Source organism: Bos indicus, chromosome 12 (assembly GCF_029378745.1).
Source record: "Bos indicus isolate NIAB-ARS_2022 breed Sahiwal x Tharparkar chromosome 12, NIAB-ARS_B.indTharparkar_mat_pri_1.0, whole genome shotgun sequence".
Taxonomy (NCBI): Eukaryota; Metazoa; Chordata; class Mammalia; order Artiodactyla; family Bovidae; genus Bos; species Bos indicus.
Window position 1 is genome coordinate 50,041,751 of NC_091771.1, and position 24,196 is coordinate 50,065,946.

The window sequence follows — 24,196 nt, forward strand, 5'->3', positions numbered from 1 at the left end:
TGAACAACACAATCAAAAAGTGAGCAGAAGATCTAAACAGAACTTTCTCCAAAGAACACACACAGATGGCTAATAAATACATGAAAAGATGCTCAACATCACTTACTATTAAAGAGATGCAAATCAAAACCACAATGAGGTACCATCTCACACCGGTCAGAATGACCATTATCAAAAAAGTCTACAAACAAATGTTTGAGAGGGCGTGGAGAAAAGGGAACCTTCTTACACTGTTGATGGGAATGCAAACTGGTACAGCCAATATGGAGAACAGTGTGGAGATTCCTTTTAAAACTGGGAACAGAACTGCCATACAACCAGCAATCCCACTACTAGGCATACACCCCAAGGAAAACAGAATTGAAAGAGACACATGTACCCCAATGTTCATTTCAGCATTACTTACAACAGAGAGGACATGGAAGCAACCTAGATGTATGTCCATTGGCAGAGAAATGGATAAGGAAGTTGTGGTATATATACACCATGGAATATTACTCAACTATAAAAACGAATGCATTTGAGTCAGTTCTAATGAGGTGCTTGAAACTGGAGCTGATTAAACAGAGTGAAGTAAGTCAGAAAGAGAAAGACAAATGCTGTATATTAACACACACATATGGAATTTAGAAATAAGGTACCGATGATCCTACATGCAGGGCAGCAAAGGAGACACAGACATAAAAAACAGACTTTTGGACTCAGTGGGAGACGGTGAGGGTGGGATGATTTGAGAGAGTAGCAATGAAATATGTACATTACCATGTGTAAAATAGATGACTGGTGCAAGTTTGATGCATGAAGCAGGGCACCCAAAGCCAGTGCTCTGGGACAACCCAGCGGGAAAGTGGGGGAGTGGAGGTGGGAGGATGTTCAGGATGGGGGGACACATGTATACCTGTGGCCAATTCATGCTGATGTATGGCAAAAAACATCACAATATTGTAATTATCCTCCAATTAAATAAATTAATTTTTAAAAAGAAAAAGAAAAAATTCAATAAAAAGATTTGAAAAGGTTCCAGCTCTTATTCTCATTTTACCTTCCTTATTATATTTAATCGGAGAAGGCGATGGCACCCCACTCCAGTACTCTTGCCTGGAAAATCCCATGGATGGAGGGGCCTGGTGGGCTGCAGTCCATGGGATCACAAAGAGTCAGACACGACTGAGTGACTTCACTTTCACTTTCTACTTTCATTAATATGCAAAAATACATATTAAAATTTATTTTTTATGTCTTGCGATCATAAGGTACTTTGTATTTAGAAAATTTCTTCTGAAGTGTGTTATAATTCTCAAGAATCACTGATCAAAGCATAACCACTAGGAGTGGAGAGAAACAAATTGGATTGGAGTTTGGTGTTAATATGATTAAAAAACTAGACTGGACATTTTATTATCTAAGCATGACCAGAAAACACCTTGAGTCCTTACCAAATTTCTTTCAGTGAATAGAGAATAATTAGAAGAAACAGTCCAAATGAATAAGGTAGTGATGAGAAAGTTTCCTCTTCTACCCTATTGTATCTAATATATCCCTGTTCAATACATTGTTATATGCTTCCATCAGCAGGAAAAGACTTACAGTCACCCACTACATCTGGACTCACTCATGAGGCAAGCAGTGAAGAGGAGGGAAGGCTCTTTGGGAGGGAAAAGCCAGTATTAAAAGGAAACTGAGCTTAAAATAAAAAGGGAAGTGACTTGACTTATTTATCTGAAAGAGACATCAGAACTGGAAGAGAATGAGTTCACTGAATGAGCTAGTTTAATTTTCTAGCTAGGAGGATCCGCAGAAAGAAGATGGAGAACAATTGTATCACTAGAAATAAGGAAAGCTACACTTTTGTACATTGAGGTTGCACCCCTAAGTTACTACAAGCATGTGGAGCATGACTGGAGAATTGAAAGTGATGAGGTCATTGAGGAAGGTGTATTTACACCTTCTCCATTTGGAGAAAGGGATGAACAGGAGACACAACAGCACTAACATCTAAGGGGCTGCCCCCCAGAAAGAGCCCACTTGGAAGAGTGAGATTAAGCAGCTATCAGATAGGAGAAAAAGTAAAGGCATGGATGCCAAGAAAAGAATTTCTCAACGAGAGTGGTCCTCATCCTCAAATGCTGGCCAAAGTCCAAGCACTGTATGAACTGAAAAATGTCCTCTCAGTTTAGCAATAGAAACTAGAGTCAGTGGCTTTGGCAAGAACAATTTGACTAGTGTGGCCCAGGCAGAAACTCTATCTAAGGGACTGATTTTTAAAAATGTTTAGCAGTAGAGATGCTTAAGAGTAGACAACTTTTTCAAAAAGTCTGGCAATAAAGAGGATGTGGTAGATTGTATTTGGAATTATTCACTTCCCTTATTAGAGGATGACTGTGCATCCCTACCGATTAACTTGTAACTTGCAGTGTTTCCCTATAGGAGGTGGGTATCTCTCCATCCTATCGATCCTGTGCCCAGTCAAATAGTTGGCTTTGGGAAACCGAGTGTGAGTACAGCAGGAGGGAATAGTTAGAATAGGAAATTTTCCCACAAAGACTTTTCTTTTTCCTATGATGGGAAAGTGTAAGGCATGTTTAAATGCAAATAGGAAGGGACTTCCCTGGTTGTCCAGTGGTTACATGGTTACCTTCCAACACAGGGGACGTGAGTTCCATCCCTGGGCCAGGGACTAAGATACGACATAGTGAAAGTTGTTCAGTTGTGTCGACTCCTTGCAACCCCATAGACTCTACAGTCCATGGAATTCTCCTGGCCAGAATACTGGAGTGGGTAGCCGCCGTTCCCTTCTCTGGGGAATCTTCCCAACCCCGGGATCAAACCCAGGTCTCCTGCATTGCAGGTGGATTCTCTACCAGTTGAGCCACCAGGGGAAGCCCCCATGTCATGGGGCAACTAAGCCCGTGCACCACAACTACTGAGCCCTCGCGCCCTGGAGCCCTCACGCCACAACTGGACAGCCTGCACATCACGACTAAAGAGAAGCCCTCCGGCCACAAGGAAAGATCCCACATGCTGCATCTAAGACCTAACACAGACAAATAAATGCGTGAGTGCCTCCCAAGTCATTTCAGTCATGTCCAACTCTGTGATTCTACAGACTGTAGCTCATCAGGCTCCTCTGTCCATGGGATTCTCCAGGCAAGGATGGTGGAGTGGGTTGCCATGCTCTCCTCCAGGGGATCTTCTCAACCCAGGTATCGAACCCACATTTCCCACATTACAGGCGGATTCTTTACCATCTGAGCCACCAGGGACGCCCCAGCCAAATAAATAAATATTTTTTAAAATGCATGCCTAAAGATACAGAAGAGATGGGATCATCAATGTAGCAAGAATCTTGAGAAGACAGAAAGAGATTGACCTCCAGTAAGAATGAAGATGACTTGCCCATTGGAGGAAACTCAGCTCTCCCATTCACAAGAAATAAGGAGGAAAGGATGGGTGTGAAACAAGGTAAGTCTGCAGATTAAGAGCTGGCACAGAGTCAAAATGATATCTAATGTTTCCTCAAATTCATTTGATGAGGGATAGGGTAAAGACAGATCAGGATGGGAAAAGGGAAGTGGTATTTGGGGAGAATGGTGGACAAATGTATTTTGCTATTTTTGCTATTTTTTTTTTCTTTTAAAGACACCCTAGAAAACCAGAATGGTGGACAAATGTTTTTTTGCTATTTTTTTTTAAGATACCCTAGAAAACCAGAAAAACAGGTAACTTTAGTCTTAAACTGAGGGGTGTTATCGAGACAGAAGGAAGAAGGGAAAAAGAAAGGAGAAATAACAGTGCTGTGGTGGGAAAAAATCTACTGAACTTGGAATCATACAACAAGGGAAATTGAGGTTGGTGATCATAACATTTTGTGGCTACAATATTTACTGTCTGGTGATTTTTCCCAGCTCCACTCAGCACAGAGACATAGGAATGGTCGAGGCAAAGATTGGGCTCCATGAGGCACATGGGATGGAGGTTAACTGGAAAGGGACTGAGGATATTGGTAAGGAAGTACTGAACCAGCTAGCAGCTAAGTCGCTGCAGTCGTGTCCGACTCTGTGCAACCCTGTAGACAGCAGCCCACCAGGCTCCTGTGTTCATGGGATTCTCCAGGCAAGAGTACTGGAGTGGGTTGCCATTGCCTTCTCCATATGAGGATATTGGTAAGGAAGTACTGAATCAGGTTATCACAAATGTCAGATTTTTACACTAGCCCTTCAATTTTCCTATTATATCAGCTGCCTTAGTGTACATTATACACTGAATCCTTTATTCTTTGCAACAACCTTGGGATTATTACTTTATTATACTTCACATAGATAAGGAAATGGATACTCAGAGATACTGCACAATTTGGCTAAGATTACCCAGCAAGCCACAGCATTGGAATTTAAACCCATGTTGTATGATTCCAAGTTCGGCAGACACTTTTTCCCACCACAGCATTGTCATTTCTCCTTTCTTTCTCCTTCCTTCCTTCCAAGTCTCTGTAACATCCCTCAGTTTAACACTAAAGTTACCTGTAATAAAGACTTTCGTAAGAGATCCAAGTTGCTGATGAAAAACGTGAAGCTTTCAGCTATGATTTCTAATTTCTCCCCTAAACTGTATGAAGCTAATCTATAAAGACCTCTAGCCATGTAGACTCAAAACAGAAGCCTAGTTGTCGTTCTATTCCCTAGAATGAATTCATTCCTCTCATTCCTTTTTCACTCTTGTAAGTTCCCTTGCTGAAGAAACAGGATACAATGAACTAAACCCTTAGAAGCTCAAGAATAGCGCCAGATCACAGTGTCAGAAACCCCAGGTGACAGCAGGCAGGGCTGTTGTGTGTTGGTTTCAAGAGCATCACTCATAGGTATATTCTACATGAATGGTGTTCCCTGGAAGGATGGAGCATGCAACCACCCTACCAACCTCCCTTGCTGTGAACTTGTCACATGGCCAATGCTCAATTGTCGACATAATAGATGGGAGATTTTCCAGATGAGTCAAATTTGAAAATATTCTAACCCACAAATCCTGAAATCCCTGTGTCTTTTTTTTTTTTCCTTCTCACTGTACAAATTTCTCTTTCACAACATTCATGGGACACAAAGTCTGGTACCTCTCTCCTGCTTTGCTAGCAATGAAGCTTTGGACATAACCATAATTAAGTTATTCCAAGAGGGGAATAGAGACTGCTTGTTGCCTTCCAATATTTAGTCCTTTCTTTCTCAATAATAAGGTTGGATTCCATCCTATTAATTATAGAATGCCAATATTTTAGCTGAGCACAATGCCTCCAAGGACAAAATATCATATTCCTCAGGGTTTCTTTTGCAGATACAACATGTGGTCACATAACTAAATTCTGGCCAATGAGATAAAAGTAGAAGTACTGTGGGTAACTTTCAAGAAGTATACTTAAAGGAAGTGCTTCAGAATATCCTCATTTTCCCTCCTGCCTGGAATGTGAAGAGGATACTTACATCTCCAGCAGCCACCTCAGACCCTGAGGTAAACTCAAGGATGGAAGCCATTTTCTCAATACGGTGGTGCCCAAAAGAGTCTGAGTCCTTGGATATTTCATGAAACTGCCTACAAAGAATTCCTGCAAAAGAAAAAACTCCTTGAGTGTTGAGCCTATTGTATTTTTAAATCTCTATAACTTGCAGTCGAACACAATTTCTAAGTGGTACAGAAGACAGATGAATTTAAAGGTAGATTCTCATTTTTAACTAAACAGAACTTTTTTCTACAGTTATTTTATAAATGACTCAATTTTTTAAATACAGAACAACAACAACAACAATAGCATATCCAAAGGGGAAAGCATTTTCAGGTCATCTTATCCAGTAACATGCTCTCCACACAAATACCCTGACACTTCTTGGGTTGTTTCATCCTTCCTCTGACTCCACCCAGTCTTACATTTTACATTTCAATTTGACCATTGTTTCATTTATCGGAATTTTCCATGGACAATTCAATGTCCAAAATAAACTGAGATGGAAAATATTTCTCTACACAGTTTGGCCATCCTTTCCGTTCATTCTGGACATTTTATTTTTCTTTGTCTCTGAGAAAGGCACTCAACCCACTTGCTTATCTCCTTAACCATGTATAAAGAAAATATGTTTTCCAAGTTACAGAGTGGGTTTGTCATGGACATCAGGGATAAAAATAATAAACAAAGTAAATAGTCCCAGTATTAAATGATGAATTTCCCAAAGCATATTTATGTCAGGGCTCTCATAGACATAATGTCCAGGAAACAAATGAGCAAAACATAACAAATACATATAACATTTCCATGATCTGACCCCAAGCCACACCAGCCTCCCATTTTTCCTGCAAGCCTAGGATGGTACAGGGTCCTCTTCTTCAGATCCCTCTACTCTTCCCTCTCCAGCCAAAAACATTCACTGGAGCCCATATAATTGCTGAAAAGTCCTCAGAGAACATTTGAAAGTCCTCCCCTTCCCCAAGAAACACACCAGATGTTCTGCTCTAGAACAGCAGAGGCTCTCATGATGAGCATCACACTGCCCGCCAACCCCAGCTCTCCTTCCTAAGAGCTCACACATCACGTCAACCAGTGACCACTTCCCCTCTCATTGTCAATATTCCAGGCCTCAAGGTTTCTGCCTCGCCATCTGATTACCAAAATACCGTGTTCAGAAGTCATTTTTCTAGGTGTAAACTTAAAAAGGATTCCTGTGGTCTACCTCCAAACACTTTAATCTGCCATTAAAAATTCTTCATGGTTTGATACCCACGTCTCCAAACTTACCTCCTCCATTCTGTGAGATACAGTGAGGCTTTGGTCAAATTGACCTCTTTCCTCCAAACTATTTTGTCACAGTCCTCTGTGACTGAAGTCATGATTTTCCCTTGATCTTTCATTTTATTTACTTACTTTGTTGACAACATTTCCTACACTGAGGAAGCTACATAAATAAAAGAAAGGTTTTACTTTGTTTTGTTTGGGATATATTGTAGTCTAGCAGGAAAAGCATGAACCTTCCCAACCTACCACATCGGAGATCACAAGCTCTCCTTAGTTGCTTGTTTTATTGCATGGCTGCTCAATGAGGCTACAGTTGCCAGTCTAGTTGAGGGCATGGATTCTGACTACCTATGTATTGTTGAATTCCTACCACCTGACAGGGTGTTTGACAGAGCAGGTGAATGAATAAATGCTGCATGTCTGTAACTGCCAAGGAAGTTGTAGGAGCACAATTCAACCTAAATCTTGGACATAGTTTCCTTGGGTCTGTTTTTTTCTCTGTAGAATAGGAAACTCTTCATGCAACAAATAAAACTTCTCCACCCAACCTGTACGTTCTCCCTAAGATTTCCTAATATAATAAAGTATCTTTGTTCTCCAGATAAATGAGGGTGATGCAGAATAAAATACTGAGGTTATAAAATGTTTAATGCAGTCCCTGGTGTACACTCAGCACTAAATAATATTGGGGGAATGAATGAAGGTAAGGAAGAAACAAGTAAAAATAGGAAGATGAGATCAATTAAGGCAGAAAGGAAGATGTAACAAAGACAACTCATTGTTCCCAATACTTATTCTTCCCTTAATCTGCAAGAATAAAATTTTTAGCTGAGTAAACATGGCTGGCTAGAGTAAAGACTTGTTTTCTGACTTCCTTGCAGTTGGATATAACCATGCATTTACATAGTGGCTGATATGTAAAAACAAGTTTTTGTGGACCATCTTCCTGGATTATTTTCCAAAAAACAACAGCAACAAAAAAACTGCTAGACCATATCCTTTTCTAAACCTCTATGGCTTCCCAAGTGAATCAGTAGTAAAGAATCTACCTGCCAATGCAGGAGACATGGGAAGGTGCCCTGGAGAAGGAAATGGCAACCCATTCCAGTGTTTTTGCCTGGGAAATCCCATAGACAGAGGAGCCTGGCAGGCTACTGTCCACAGGGTCACAAAGAGTCAGACTTGAATTGGTGACTAAACAACAACAATCCTTCCATACCTCGGCCCTCATCCTCCCTAGGGACTTTGTGAAGCAAAGCCGCTGTAGCAGACCTAGATAACTTACCATTGGCTTCTTGCATGAAAGGAAAAGTAACTTCGACCTTGTTTGAGAGTAACAGTTAAACCTTCATTCTAACTAATAGACTCAACAAAATAGGGAGAAGGGCAGAAACAAGAGAAGGAAAATAGGCCCCGAGACAAATTACGATCCTACCTTCAAGAAATGTATGCTCTGGAGGCTTAAATACTTGAGACAAGTGTTTTGGTTACATTCTGGGTCAAAGAGACAAAGTAGCTACCAACATACTGCTTGCTTCCTGTCTCAAAATTAATCCTAGCAAAAGTCTTAGAGAGGAAGGGAATTATTCAACTACCAAGATCAAAAACCGTGACAAGTAAGGAAGAAGCTGAAAACTGAATTGGAGGAGGAGGGCTGGGTGACTAGAGGGTAAGCTCTTAAATTCTGCTTTTATCTCTCCCAAGCCTTGCTCAGGGACAGTCTTTGCCTGATACTTTACTGCAGAAATTGGTCCCAGCACAGGCCTCCTGGTAACATCACCTTAAAGCAAACACCGCGTATGCCTGGAATGTTAATGAAGGTACCTGGGAGCCGATCAGTTGATCTGGAGCTTTTCTCACTCCTGAGTCCTCTCATCTAAGGCAATGCCTATCTGCCTCCTACCATGGCTGCTCCTCTGAGGGTTTAAAGATGAAAACTTAATCCAAGACTTAGGTAAAATGCCATCATTGGTGACTGGGTGGAATCAAGGGCTGCGACATGAGCTCATAAGGCACAATAACTAGACATCTGAGGAGCACAATTACTATACAGAGAACAGAAGGAACAATATCTGATGCAGAATGTGGGAGTGACAAAGAATTTAAAAATAAGCATGGCTTTCAATATCTTTGAGAAGATAAGAGAAGACATTGGTAATCTGAAACATCAACAGGAAGTCATAAGAAAAGGAATCCATTGGAAATACTAGGTATGAATAAAATGTAAGAGTTGGATTTTTAAACAGAGCAACAGGCTAAACAATAGGATGGAACGTGCTGAAGTACAAATTTGTGATTAAACCGAGACACTCCCAGGAGGCAACAAGGTAAGAAAATATGTACCCAAAGAAAGTTGGCTCACCATCTTCATTATCTAACACAACATTTATCAATTTGGTCCACCAGGTCTATTCTCTGAACCTCTGTCTACGTTATAAGCTCCTTTGCATAAGACTTCCAAAAGCAGGTAAACAGAAGAAGAATAAACATAGCTCTTCCATGTGCCTTGTTTCTTCTGAACTTTCAGGCAAAAATCTCAGTGTATTGTCAGACATCAGGATAGCTCAGCAGAAGCAGGTTGGTAACACGAACTCCCAGTAATTTCAGGATCCTACTGCCTAAACAGACTTCCCAGGTGGCACAGTGGAAAACAATCAGCCTGCTAATGCAGGAAACTCAAGAGATGCAGGTTTAACTCCTAGGTCTGTAAGAACCCCTGGAGTAGGAAACAGTAATCACCCCAGTATTCTTGCCTGAGAAATCCTATGGATAGAGGAGCCTGGTGGGCTAAAGTCTATGGGGTTGTAAAGGACTTGGATACAACTTAGTGACTAAGCACTCATACACTGCCTAAACATCCATTTTGGCAATATCTCAAAAAATACCATTAGGCAATGTCGTCTTAGCTATCTGTCTGATGAAAATAAGGAGGATGAGTGAGGGAGTGTCTTTCTTTCCTCTCCAGTTATTGTGCATACAGATCCACCCTTCCAGAGGGATGCTATACATGATGATATGCAAGACTAGACAGTGAGCTATCCAAGGTTATGGACAAAGCCTGTCTCCAAGAAAGCAGTCAATACTGAGAGTTAAATTCAGCTACAGGGCACACAGAGAAGTCATTATGTCTCCAAGCACTGTTGGGATGTGAAATATACCATATGTCTCAATAAAAATCAAGTATAAAAGAGAAATTGACTCAAATTTTTTTTTAAAAAAAAAGCACTGTTGCAGTTAATGTGATAGAAATATACTTGATACATTACTGTGAACACAGAGGATATAATTTGATTCAAGTATAGTTGTAGCCTACTACATGGTTTTCATGACAAGCACTTTTTTTTTTCAAATTGAACCAAAAATTCAACTTTAGTTATAAATCAACAAGCATTTTGGAACTTCAACTTTCAAATATACTGTAATTTTCAGACCTCATAAACATGAGAAAATATTTTTGCTCACTTTTCAAAAACTGGTCAAATAGTAACTAAGGAAAATCTACTTTTAAAAAATCACCACTTAAAATTTCCAATATACACACAGGTTTCAACAGCTGGGCATCTGTTTTCAAAAACATCAACCATTTGACTAACATCTTTCAAATGTACCTGCCACTTGGGCACGACTGACGGAAACATTTGTATGATGGGTTTGGGGACCTTTTCCTACACTAGCAATAATAATCTGTGTTTTCCTCTGCTGTCATCAAAGCAATTTGGGTCTGAAAAAGAGCTTCTCCTGCATAGAACCTGGTTTCTTCTTCTGCTGAATCCTGCAATGAAGTCATCCCACTCTTGTGTTTACAACGCCACAGTCTGTTACCATGAAAATGATTGCAATGTCATAAATTCAGCATTTCAACTTTTCAGCAGGATCAAGGAGGAAAAGATGATGAGGTTGTTTGAAAGGAATGGTACAAGTGCTTCTGGTAATTAGCTGGAGGGACATGGGAAAAGCACATTTTACAGGGAGAATGAAAGCTTTCTTATTGGTCCAAGTCCTTTAATTTAAGCCAGAAAACTGCCTAGCATGCTACCCATGAAGGTTCTAACCTATGACCTGTGGCTTCTTTTACCAGTAATCACTGTGTGACCATGACAAAACCAGTGGACTTCCATGCCCTTCATGAGCGAAAATTTCTGTTCTTTCAAGTCAACATGAATACCTTGGACCAGAGTTTGAATTTTCAAGTTATGGTCTCCAAACTTTTGAGAAGAGAATGGCTTGAAGTGTTGCCTTTGGAGTTTTTTCCTACCTAATTGTTTTTAATCTCATTTTTAGTAGAAATTCAATATTACTTTTTTTTTTTTTTTGCCATACCACACAACCTGTGGAATGTTAGTTCCCCTACCAGGGATTGAACCCGGGGCCTTGGCAGTAAAAGCATGGAGTCTTAACCACTGGACCGCCAAGGAATTCCCTTTATATCACTTTTGGGCAGGAATTTTATATTACTTTGGAAAAATGGAAAATAATTGGTGATTGAATTCAAAAATACAATTTTGAAGATAAAAAGAAAAACATGACTCTCAGATTCATGAATCCTCAGAAGTAATCTTTCTGTATTTTGCTGTTTCTGGTGCACGGCACCAAGTCCCCCTTGTGTGGCATAATCATTTTGATTCTTATCTATTTGTATAAAACATGCTTCACAGGGACTGTGGCAGAGACAAGAGTTAACCTAAGACCCTGGCACATAATACAAGGACAGGAACCATAAGTACCTTCCTGACTCCTGACCTTCAATCTAATCCTCCTTAAGCCACAACACGGTCTAGTGTCTGAAGTGCTCTGTAATGGCTTCATTGTTTATTCTGGTTTGGCCTTCACCCTAATGTCAGTAACCTCTTGAACTTTCACTACCACAATTTCCTAGTTCTTCTCCATGTCTTCTTTTTTCAGATTCATCATTCCTGACTTGATCATTAAACACTGGAGTTCCCCAAGCCTCCTCAGTGTTCATCAAAGCCCTCATCTCTTCTCTGTACAATTCCTCCCCCACAATCTCATCCAAAGCCACAGCTTCAAGTACCAGCTGTATATTGTAACTCATATCTGTATTCCTAGCCCTGACTTCTTCTGGTGGGCTATATAGTCACAAAGAGTTGGACACGACTGGGTGACTGAGCACAAATGCACCATGCACACGACCACAGCTCATGCCAGCATCACCGCAAGGCTCTCAGAACTGCCTTCCACATCCATTCTAATCTCCTGTAATCTTTTGTCTATGCTGCAGCCAGGGTAGTCTTTCCAAAATCCAAATCGGAATATATTATCTTCCTGCTTAAAACACTTCCACATTCTCTTGTAATAAGTCTAGTTGTGATGTATAATATAGGTAACTAATGAGAACTTACTTTATAGCACTGGTAATTCTACTCAATGCTCTATATGGGTGACCTAAATGGGAAGGAAATGCAAAAAAAAGAGGAGACGTACAGCTGATTCGCTTTGCTGTACAGCAGAAATGAACACATCGTAAAGCAACTATACTCTAATAAAAATTAATAAAAATAACTTGAAGCTTGTGAGGACTCCGCCACTGACTAGTAAATTTCATTCCTGTTGCATAAAATAAGGAGTCATTAGTTTTGACCCCTCATGGTTTACCATCAATTTTGAAGAATTATATTCTGATGCCTTTGTTTTTCTGAAATCTGTAGCTGCAGGTACAGTTTCCTTATCTGTTTGGTCTTCACTGCATTTGCGGCCCTTTTTAATACACTGAGAATAATAAATTTGTTTTAGCTTCATTAAAGATGAAATCTCTGGAATTGAGCTGTAGGAGTTGCTTGTATATTTTTGAGATTAATCCTTTGTCAGTTGCTTCATTTGTTATTATTTTCTCCCATTCTGAAGGCTGTCTTTTCACCTTGCTTACAGTTTCCGTTGTTGTGCAGAAGCTTTTAAGTTTAATTAGGTCCCATTTGTTTATTTTTGCTTTTATTTCCAATATTCTGGGAGGTGTGTCATAGAAGATCCTGCTGTCATGTATGTCGGAGAGTGTTTTGCCTATGTTCTCCTCTAGGAGTTTTATAGTTTCTGGTCTTACGTTTAGATCTTTAATCCTTTTTGAGTTTATTTTTGTATATGGTGTTAGAAAGTGCTCTAGTTTCATTCTTTTACAAGTGGTTGACCAGTTTTCCCAGCACCACTTGTTAAAGAGATTGTCTTTAATCCATTGTATATTCTTTCCTCCTTTGTCAAAGATAAGGTGCCCATATGTGCATGGATTTATCTCTGGGTTTTCTATTTTGTTCCATTGATCTATATTTCTGTCTTTGTGCAAGTACCATACTGTCTTGATGACTGTGGCTTTGTAGTAAAGCCTGAAGTCAGGTAGGTTGATTCCTCCAGTTCCATTCTTCTTTCTCAAGATAGCTTTGGCTATTCGAGGTTTTTTTGTATTTCCATACAAATTGTGAAATTATCTGTTCTAGCTCTGTGAAGAATACCATTGGTAGCTTGATAGGGATTGCATTGAATCTATTAATTGCTTTGGGTAGTATACTCATTTTCACTATATTGATTCTTCCAATCCATGAACATGGTATATTTCTCCATCTATTAGCGTCCTCTTTGATTTCTTTCACCAGTGTTTTATAGTTTTCTATATATAGGTCTTTAGTTTCTTTTTTTTTTTTCTAATTTTATTTTATTTTTAAACTTTACATAGTTGTATTAGTTTTGCCAAATATCAAAATGAATCCGCCACAGGTATACATGTGTTCCCCATCCTGAACCCTCCTCCCTCCTCCCTCCCCATACCATCCCTCTGGGTTGTCCCAGTGCACTAGCCCCAAGCATCCAGTATCGTGCATCGAACCTGGACTGGCAACTCGTTTCTTACATGACATTTTACATGTTTCAATGCCATTCTCCCAAATCTTCCCACCCTCTCCCTCTCCCACAGAGTCCATAAGACTGTTCTATACATCAGTGTCTCTTTTGCTGTCTCGTATACACGGTTATTGTTACCATCTTTCTAAATTCCATATATATGTGTTAGTATACTGTATTGGTGTTTTTCTTTCTGGCTTACTTCTTAGAAAAGTACAACTTTCCAAAACTGGACCAGGAAGAAATAGAAAATCTTAACAGACCCATCACAAGCACGGAAATTGAAACTGTAATAAAAAATCTTCCAGCAAACAAAAGCCCCGGTCCAGACGGCTTCACAGCTGAATTCTACCAAAAATTTAGAGAAGAGCTAACACCTATCCTGCTCAAACTCTTCCAGAAAATTGCAGAGGAAGGTAAACTTCCAAACTCATTCTATGAGGCCACCATCACCCTAATACCAAAACCTGACAAAGATCCCACAAAAAAAGAAAACTACAGGCCAATATCACTGATGAAAGAGACACATGTACCCCAATGTTCATCGCAGCACTGTTTATAATAGCCAGGACATGGAAGCAACCTAGATGTCCATCAGCAGATGAATGGATAAGAAAGCTGTGGTACATATATACACAATGGAGTATTACTCAGCCATTAAAAAGAATACATTTGAATCAGTTCTAATGAGGTGGATGAAACTGGACCCTATTATACAGAGTGAAGTAAGCCAGAAAGAAAAACACCAATACAGTATACTAACGCATATATATGGAATTTAGAAAGATGGTAACAATAACCGTGTATATGAGACAGCAAAAGAGACACTGATGTATAGAACAGTCTTATGGACTCTGTGGGAGAGGGAGAAGGTGGGAAGATTTGGGAGAATGCCATTGAAATACGTATAATATCATATATGGAACGAGTCGCCAGTCCAGGTTCGATGCATGATACTGGATGCTTGGGGCTGGTGCACTGGGACGACCCAGAGGGATGGTATGGGGAGGGAGGAGGGAGGAGGGTTCAGGATGGGAAACACATGTGTACCTGTGGCAGATTCATTTTGGTATTTGGCAAAACCAATACAATACTGTAAAATTTAAAAATAAAATAAAATTTAAAAAAAACACATGTATACCTGTGGCAGATTCATTTCGATATTTGGCAAAACCAATACAATATTGTAAAGTTTAAAAATAAAATAAAATTTTAAAAAAAAGATGAAATCTCAATTTAAAAAAAAAATTTTTTTTTTTAAACTCCCCAGACTTTGCCTCTATCTCGTATTCCAGCCACTCAGACTTTTTCGGGTTTCCACCTGTTTCCTTTCACCTCAGGGACTTTTCCTATGCTGTTTCCACTTTCTGAAACATTCTTCCACCCTCTGTACCCTCCACCCTTTTCCTAGTTTATATCCTCATTCATCCTCAGGTGTCACTTCCCCTGGGAAGCCTTCCCTGACTCCAGGTTTAGAAGCCAGCTAATTACCCTATTACAATCCTTCACAGAATCACATTCCTTCCCTTCAAAGCACATATGTCAAAGTACAAGTATACAATTATTATAATAGCCATGTAACTAAGTATAGTTATTGACATAACTCTGAGCTACATGGAAACATACAAGATATCTACTTTTGTTTCCAGTATCTCCTGAGCTCTTGGCACAGCACCCAGCACAGACTATGTGCTCAAGACAGTTTTTTAATTTATGATTGACATTCTAATCGCAAATCATTGAAATGTAATCACAAGTGGCATTGCAAAAACTATTTTTATTTTTTAAAAATGGTAAACATACACCTACCAGCCAGGCTTCCCTGGTGGCTCAGTGGTAAAGAATCTGCCTGCCAATGCAGATGTGGATTCAATCCCTGGGTTGAAAAGACACCTGCTGGAGAAGGAAATGGCTACCAACTTCAGTATTCTTCCCTGGGAAACCCCATGGACAGAGGAGCCTGGTGGGCTACAGTTCACGGGATCACAAAAATGTCAGACACAGCTTAGTAACTAACCAACAATAACAACATCTACCACCATTCCACACCATCTCACCCTCCCACTGCTAGGCAATTTTTCATAGCAGCTTTATTCCCAATAGCCAAAGAAAAAAGAACTAGGAACAATCCATTGCATAACAGTAGAATAACAACATGTGAACTATATAATAAAATACTAATTCCACAACAATATACACTTGAAGATATCGTTTATGCTCAAAAGAGGTCTTTTTAAGAAAAATGAACTGCTGATACACATAAGAGCATAATGAATCTCAAAATCTTTATGCTGACTTAAAGAAGACAGGCACAAAAAGTATGTGTATCCTGTATGATTCCATTTTTACAAAGTTCTAGAAAATACAAACTAAACTATAAGGACAAAAATATAGGTAATGGTTGCCGGGGGACAGTGGGGAGGGAAGGACGGTTACAAAGCAACAGGAGAGGATGTTGGGGGACTTTGGTGGATTAAACAAAATTTGTGGTGGCCCTTTCATGTATGTACACATATGTCAAAAACCATCAGTAGTACACTGGTCAGACTACAATCTTAATATAAGACTTCAATCTTACATAAAAGATTTACATAAACTTATAAGGATATAAATTTATAATAGCAAAGGAAAGATGTGGGGATAAAAAAGGTATCTAAATTCCAGGAGTTTACTATTACTTCATTATTTAATTATTCAACAAATATGTAAGATTTCTAATAGGAATCAAGAAAATAAAACTAAGAAATCCTAGAATATATAACTAGAAAGCAACTCTAAAAATATTATGTCCTCCCATAAGCTTTGGGTAAATTCAGGATAGGGCTTCCCTAGTGGCTCAGACGGTAAAGGGTCTGCCCATAATGCAGGTAGACCTGGGTTCGATCCCTGGGTTGAGAAGCTCCTCTGGAGAAGGAAATGGCAACCCACTCCAGTACCCTTGCCTGGAGAAGCCGATGGACAGAGGAGCCTGGTAGACTACAGTCCGTGGGGTTGCAAAGAGTCGGATATGGCTGAGCGACTTCACTTCACTTCAAATTCAGGACGGCAAACAAAATATTTCTACTTAGATATTTATTTGCTGGGAGTTATTGGAGAATATCATGACTTTAGTCCCAGAATCTTTGAGAATATATTATACATAATGACTTTGAAAGCTGCCATGACCAGAAATTAAAATAAATCAGAAGAAGCATAATTGTTTTAAAGGCAGTTAGTTCTAACAATAACATTAGTAAACAACTCTCCCACTCTTTAACTTCCTTTCTGTGTAGTTTTCACTGGAGTTTAGCAATCTGTGTGTAGGTAAAGGCTCTAAATATTTTTGCTATAGTCAAAATTTTATATCCTCTTAGTTCTGCAATATGGAGGAGTCAGCCATTTCAAATTTTTGCAGACTTAATAGAATATTAATGGCCCTAATGATTTTTAAATACTAGTTGCAAGGTTGTTTAAAATGACTGTGTCATAGAAGCGATCAATAAGATAATGAATGTGAAACTACTCTGTACATAGCAAAGGGCTACCTGAGCATAAGGGAAGAGATAAAAATATTTCAAAGCTATCTGTCATTTGAAAGAATAGAATGGATGGTAAACAATCATCACTTACTCAAATACAGGAAGCATTAAAAATCAAAATTAGATTGGCCTAGGTCATTTAAGAAAAGGGAAGGCCAGAGTCTTAAAATAGGGTGAGATGATTTCCCAAGTAGGAAAATAAATCTTTCTGAAAGTATTTCATTTTTTTAAAGGGCCAGAACAAAATGTTCCCTCAGTATCTTCAATGCAAGACTCTAATATCTAGAACAAAATGTTTTCATAGACGATTCACAGGAACAAATAGTATCTGTGTCAAGTAAGTCTCGGTCACTCTGAGTTAAATTTAAAAGGCTATTCCAGTGATTTTCATAAACTCTAATATGATAACAATATGAAAGAGAGGATAATAGGAACAGAGAAAAAATATGTAGTGTTTTCAAACTTACTTGACAATAATTATTTTTGTCTCAAGGCCTGTTCTGGGTCTGTAAAAGCATTTTAATCTCAAGTGGATAAGGTGAGGGATAAGAAATGGAGAATTGTAGGCACGTGGCCTCAAGAAAAGGAAACGAAGGCTGAGTGAATGCGCGATTTACAAAAGATGGGAACATCTTCCCACCAATGAGCAGCCGCCAAGAATCTCTCTCCACCTTGGAGCCAATGAACTCACTGGGTGGACCGCAAGGGGGCGTTTCTTTTTTCTGCACTCCAGTAGGGTAAAAGCCCCCTGCCCCAGTGCCTCATGGGACTCCAAGCCTCTTGTTGAAGTCTGCCTGTTTGCAATTAACTGGGATTCCTCTGCTATCCTCAAATAACGCATATTTCTGGTTTACCTCAAGCTTGATTCCACTAACATGGTCAGTCCTTAACTAGAAACAGCATGAATGAACCGATACAGGTGATTTAGGAATTCAGGAACCCTGATGAACATCATAGTATATCAGTCTGGCAAAAACACAGCAGTAACTTTGACCATGTTGGTGTGAGTGACTAAGATTACTGATTACCAATGCATTGCATAACGAGCACTGCAGAAAGAGAGTCTGGTTACAGAGAAACAAAGGAGAAGCGTGTGTCTAAATGGCAGAGCAAATTGTGGGAGTAAGAACTGCTATTAAGTCGGCCAAATAACATTTTTTTCGTGAAATCCACCTTTTGAACTGTGGTGTTGGACAAGACTCTTGAGAGTTCCTTGGACTGCAAGGAGATCCAACCAGTCCATCCTAAATCAGTCCTGAATATTGATAGGAAGGACTGATGCTGAAGCTGAAACTCCAATACTTTGGCCACCTGATGTGAAGAGCTGACTCATTTGAAAAGACCTTGATGCTGGGAAAGATTGAGGGCAGGAGGAGGAGGGGATGACAGAGGATGAGATGGTTGGATGGCATCACCGACTCAATGGACATGGGTTTGGGTGGACTCCGGGAGTTAGTGATGGACAGGGAGGCCTGGCGTGCTGTGATTCATGGGGTCACAAAGAGTCGGACACAACTGAGCAACTGAACTGAAACTGAAACCTTGTGTGAAAATGGAGAGTTGCAATGAAAGCAAATTTCAAAGGGGAGGAAATTATGAGAATTCAAGAACCCAGTGAGAGCTACAGGTAAGTGCTCCTCAAACACATATTCCTGGAGCCCTGACCACCTACATGAGTTCTCTGTGAAAGCTGTCTTGCCCAGTCCCTGGGTGCCTGTTCAGAGTGGCAGGTTCCTATACTGTTCCACCACATCCCTGAGCATGCCTCACCTTCTTCAGTGGCCTAAGAAATCAAAGTCACTTTCTAAATACCGTGCTGGAATGTGGAGACCCTGGGAAGTAATTCCTGGGCACAGGGCTTCTGTGTACAGCTGAGCAATGGGACCCAAAATCCAGTCTGTGTTATGCTCACCAAACCATGGGTCCTGGCACTGTGCTGTCTGTCTGGATGAAAACAGTCTTTGACTTCAGCAAAACAAACAAAAATGGTCTTTTGACTTTTACTGATGGACTGGCCAAGTCTGTTTCTCCTTCTCTCCCTCCATGCACGGAAGACGTCTTTCTCTACTTCTCACACAGCCACCCTATCAGATTCTCCTACCCTGCTCAGGATCATCAGCCTGGACACCTTGCCCAGTTTCTTCCACTCGACTTGCCAGAAAGGGCTTTGTGGATCTGCTGACATAAAGAAAGGGCTTCTCTTCAGCATACTTGAGCCTGAACCTGTTAGCCTGGAGAGGCTAGCAAGGTTTTTCCTCTCTCTTCCTCTTTCCTTGGCATAAAGTAGCAGAAGGGTTTCAGAAAAGGAAACAGGACTGCTGAAAAGTGGAAACATAGCCAGGTATATTTCAAAAATAAAATTCCTGTTACAGAATAGATTGGCATAATCCAGTCTCTGGGTAGAACCTTCTTGGGCCAAAAGTCATTCTTTTTGATTGCTCAACACAGCCAGGGAGAGGAGGGTGGGGTTACAGGATGCACAAGGGGCTGACTGCTGGCTGTGGGCAGAGGAGGTTATCTGTTCTTAAAGGAAGAGAACTCGGTCTGGGTAGACCCACCCTGAGAAATCTGCTATGGCTCTCTAGTCTTGAGGATAATAATTTTTACGTGATTTAAAGAAACCCTCCCTCTTTAACTGTTCACATTGGATTTTATATCCCAACTCTTTGGACTATAATAATTTCATCTGTACCTTGTTTGAGTTTAAAGTCTCCTTTTAGGTGTGAAACTGAGAGGCTTTATAAGCATTTTGGTAAAGACACAGTGAGGGAAATGACAGTGACTTGGCGTGGTCTGCCTGTTTTCAGCTCCTAATAGCAAGCATAACTTTTAGGATGTTGCCACACTGATAGCCCTGTGGCCTCCCCCTCATAGGAATCCATAAAGGAAAAACTAAGTAAATCTATCAAAAGGAGGCTAGCTTGACAGAGAAGTGATTCCTTCCCCCACTTCCTTCCCCAATTTCTCTACCAGTCGTTATGCTCACCTATACCAGGAAATGATCTGGTCAAACCTGTGACTCTCACAATAATATTCAGGAAGGGAAAAACAAAAACAAAAGATTTAGTTAGATACTGACAAAGTAATCAGCTTTTTCCCAGGAAAATTAAAGGTCTACAGTGCTATATGTCCCTTTTTTATGATGCTTATATCCTTAGTGTGCATGGTGGTAGTAGCTTTCAGACAGAAAGCTTTGACTGAGAGTAAGGACTTCCCTGGTGGTCCAGTCATTAAGATTTCACCTTCCAGGGCAGGGAGTGTGGGTTCAATCCTGGTCAGCCAGCTAAGATCCCACATGTCTGGTGGCTAAAAAAAAAAACAAAAAACATAAGACCGAAGCAGTACTGTGGCAAATTCAATAAAGTCTTTTTTAAAAATCGTTCATATCAAAAAAATTTTTTTTAATTTAAAAAAGAAGGCTTTGACTGAAGGATGGTGAGAGATTGGAATGGCTAGAAAAAGTGAGAGATAAAACATCTTCTGCCCTCATCAAGAACCCCATACACCAAGGCCAGCAGTGAACTCCCCCAGCCTTCTGAAAAAAATGTGATTTGGGAACAAACACCGAAGAAAAGTGAGACTTTACAAGGTGTGATGGCGAAGCTCAGACAACACAAATTAAATCAGACTGGCTCCTTTGGAATTTCACTTCCCGTTCGTTCCAAGAGAATTCCCAATGCTGATTTCTTCCATGTTAGGATGTATTTAGCCCTAATTTCTAAGGTCTACTCTGCCTGCCAGGACAATTTTCATTCATCTCCGGGTCATCCGGCTATTCAGTGGTTTCATTCTAGGAAGAGAAAGCACACACAGTAACCTGTGTAGGAGCAGGGCACTGCTGACCTCCTCCTGGAATTCTCAGTAGATTTCTTCCCAGCTCTCTGTATAAACTGTTTGCAGCTGGGTATTTTCCTTCTTGTGAAACAAGACTGTCTTCCCAGCAGAACAAGACCTATTTGATGAATGGTGGCAGAGGGCTAAGGTGGAAGCAGGTTTTGATTGCCTTGATTGCAAGAATCCGGGCGTTTACAAATGACCTAGAAGGCTTAACCCCTTCTTATCTGTGCTACAGTAAATGATAGAACAACAAAAATAATATGTTTATACTCTGACACAGGGTAAAAGACAAAAATAGGTGTTTTTCTCAGTGTGTTTGAAGCACTGTTACCATATTTAGAATCTTTCTTTAAAAACAATTTTATTACAGAAATAATTCATTGATATATCAGAGCAAAAAAGATTCAAGCAATGCAGAAGCGTAGAGTACAAGATACAAGTCCATTTTTCACCCCTCACCCACTCCTGTTTTCTCCTCAAAGGTAACCAGATTTACAGTTTGCTGTAGATGCTTCTGCTTAAATAACATGTTTTTCCTGAACAGTCTTTCCCGCCTGTTGCTTTTTTCACAGAACAGTATATCTTTTAGGCCCTTCCATGTGAGTGTCTACAGGTCTGCCTCATGGTCTTTAATGGCTGCAGAGTTGTGGTAGTTTGATACAGAAGAAAATTCTAATTGTGTCTCCATGGCTAAAAAGAATTTTGAAAAACAAGTGTTTGATTTGCCTGGATTTACAGTAACTTTTTGAAAAATTAAGTGGGAACTTGCAGAGGTATGCTCAAATTGCTCGTCACTGAAAAAACATTCAGCAAAATGAACCACAGAACTCACTGCCCTGGGAAGGCAGCCTGGCATGGACCCTGCCCTGCATCTTCTTGGGTCTGGAGGGAGGCAGCTCTTTGGCAGCACTTCTCTGCTATTCCTTCTCCAAACATATTGAGTTCAAGTAACTTCCAATCTTGACACTGCATTCCATAGAACCTGTATTATCCTGTAACCCTGTGAGTCCTTAACCCAAAGAGAAGGTTGTTGGTGGGAAAAATCAAAATGAGAAATGGAAGAAGAGCAATGGTGATGTGTTACATTGATTCTTCTCACAGTGCTTACTTGCTTTCCCTAAATCTTGGAATGACTGGACAATCTTTCTAGGGATTGGACCCAGGCCCTCAGCAGTGAACACACAGAGTCCTAACCACCGGACCACCGGGGAATTCCCAAATCAGGTGTTCTCAATTGAGTAACTCATCTCCTGACAACACTGGTCTCTCTTTCCCCGGTGAATGATTACTCTCCTGCTCTGAGCAAGTGAAAGATTCCTTAACCTTTTTGGTAACCAAGTTTCAGTTCTGGCAGCAGACTTGTACCTTCAGGAGTTTTCTAGCGAAAAGTTCCTTTTTCAGAAAAGCAACATGAGGACTGAAGTTTAAGGGAAAAGAGAAAAAAAAAAAAAAAAAAACAACAACTAATTGCATCCTGTAACACACTAGGATCCTACACTTTTAAGAGCAAGTGTATTTTAGCTTCTCCCCGGGAGCTAAGAACACGGTCATTTCATGACAGCTTGTAATGAATTAGCACAATCCTTTGATCAATGGCATCAAAGGCCTTTGATAGCACCAATAATATAGACGTTAGAAAATTTTGCATTGATTTAATGCCTGAAATCAATCAAACTTTCACCATTCTGTTTCCCTTCCGTTGCTCTTGCAGCCTTGGAGAACTTTTAGCTCCCCAATCTCCAGGACGGGAGTGGGACCCACTGGAGAGTCTAGTTTTCTATAGCTACTGGATTTGAAGTCACTGAAAGTTACAAGGGATAAACTTTACAGTAAAAAAAAAAAAAATCTTTCTGCAAGAAAATGTCAAAATTCAAGTGCTCATTGCCTTTGAAATGGACATATTTACAGAACTTTTCGGCTTCGTCTCTCTTGCAAACTGCTTTGGTTACTCCAGGCTAATGGCCGAGGTTGGCAGCCAGGTCTCCCAGCCAAGACTGAGTCTGAATGCAACTCAGGCTCCCTCCATATTCCTTTTGTTCAAGTAACTTTTCCAGGGCTATGCAGTCAGGCCAATTATCTTAGAAACAGGCAATTATAACCAGATTCACAGCTCCCTAAAAGGGTAAGTGCATTCCAGTAACAATTTCTCATGAAAGAAAACAGTAATTGAAGGATTGGCAAGGCTATTGCAACAGACCAAGACCTCTGGAAAGACATTTAATAGCACACACACACACACGCCTACACACACACACACAGTCTACTTGCTTTCCCACTGGAGGAATTTTTCCTTTCCATCCAGATCTACTAACTATTTTCTGGGAGAAAAATACAGGCACTAGAAAGCAAAATAAATGATGCTATGGCTGGTCTTCCAGGTTCTGGTCATGCATTGTTCCTTAATGTCTGTATCTGTTCTTCTCTTGCTCACATACTGTTGAACATAAGTCACAACATAAAATACTTGCCAAGTACTACTCCTGAAATAATACATGGGGGAAAGTACTTTAGAAAAGGTAAGTTGTTCTATGTATTGAAGTAAACATAGACTCTTTTGGAGCCCAAGTCACATCTTCATCAATAGAACTTGAGTACCTGCTCACCCTAGGTATGAGGCAACCAAATCTACTTATCTAGATATTTTGCTCTAAGTCAGTAATAACCCTAGACCTCAATCTTCACGGAATACAACACATGCTTGAACATGCACACACAGCTTGTGTGCACATATTCAAATCCATACACACAATACTTTGGCTTCCTTGTCCAAAGGCTTTTTCTCCCAGATTGTTGTTTAGTTGCTAAGTTGTTTCTGACTCTTTTGCAACCCCCTGGACTGCAGCCTTCCAAGCTCCTCTGTCCATGGAATTTTCCAGGCAAAAATACTGGTGTGAGTTGCCATTTCCTTCTCCAGGGGATCTTCCCGACCCAGAGATTAAACTCGCATATCCTGCATTGGCAGGCGGATTCTTTACCACTGAGCCGCCAGGGAAGCCCTTTTTTCCAGAACTAGATGATAAATTGTTTGAGCATAAACAACTTGCTCGTCTAAGTATTCCTAACAACACAGACTATACAACTTTGCACATCACTGCCGTCAGTACCTGGTTGTGGAAGTGATTAACCATCAGATACTCATGATAGTTTTTCAGATATTGGACCTCTGAAGCACGTTATAAGCATATGCTTTGAGAAGAGTGGTAAATACATTGCCCACAAACATTTG

General features: G+C 40.2%; 1 long non-coding RNA gene across 3 annotated transcripts in view; it reads right to left on the bottom strand.

Annotated features, from left to right (window-relative positions):
* The window catches only part of LOC139186142 (uncharacterized), a 78,655-nt gene that overhangs the window by 48,141 nt on the left and 6,318 nt on the right, over positions 1-24,196 (bottom strand). For all 3 annotated transcript variants that reach the window (XR_011569646.1, XR_011569645.1, XR_011569647.1), the window contains exon 2: positions 5,472-5,593. This is a non-coding gene — a long non-coding RNA (uncharacterized lncRNA). The remainder of the gene's footprint in view (positions 1-5,471; positions 5,594-24,196) is intronic.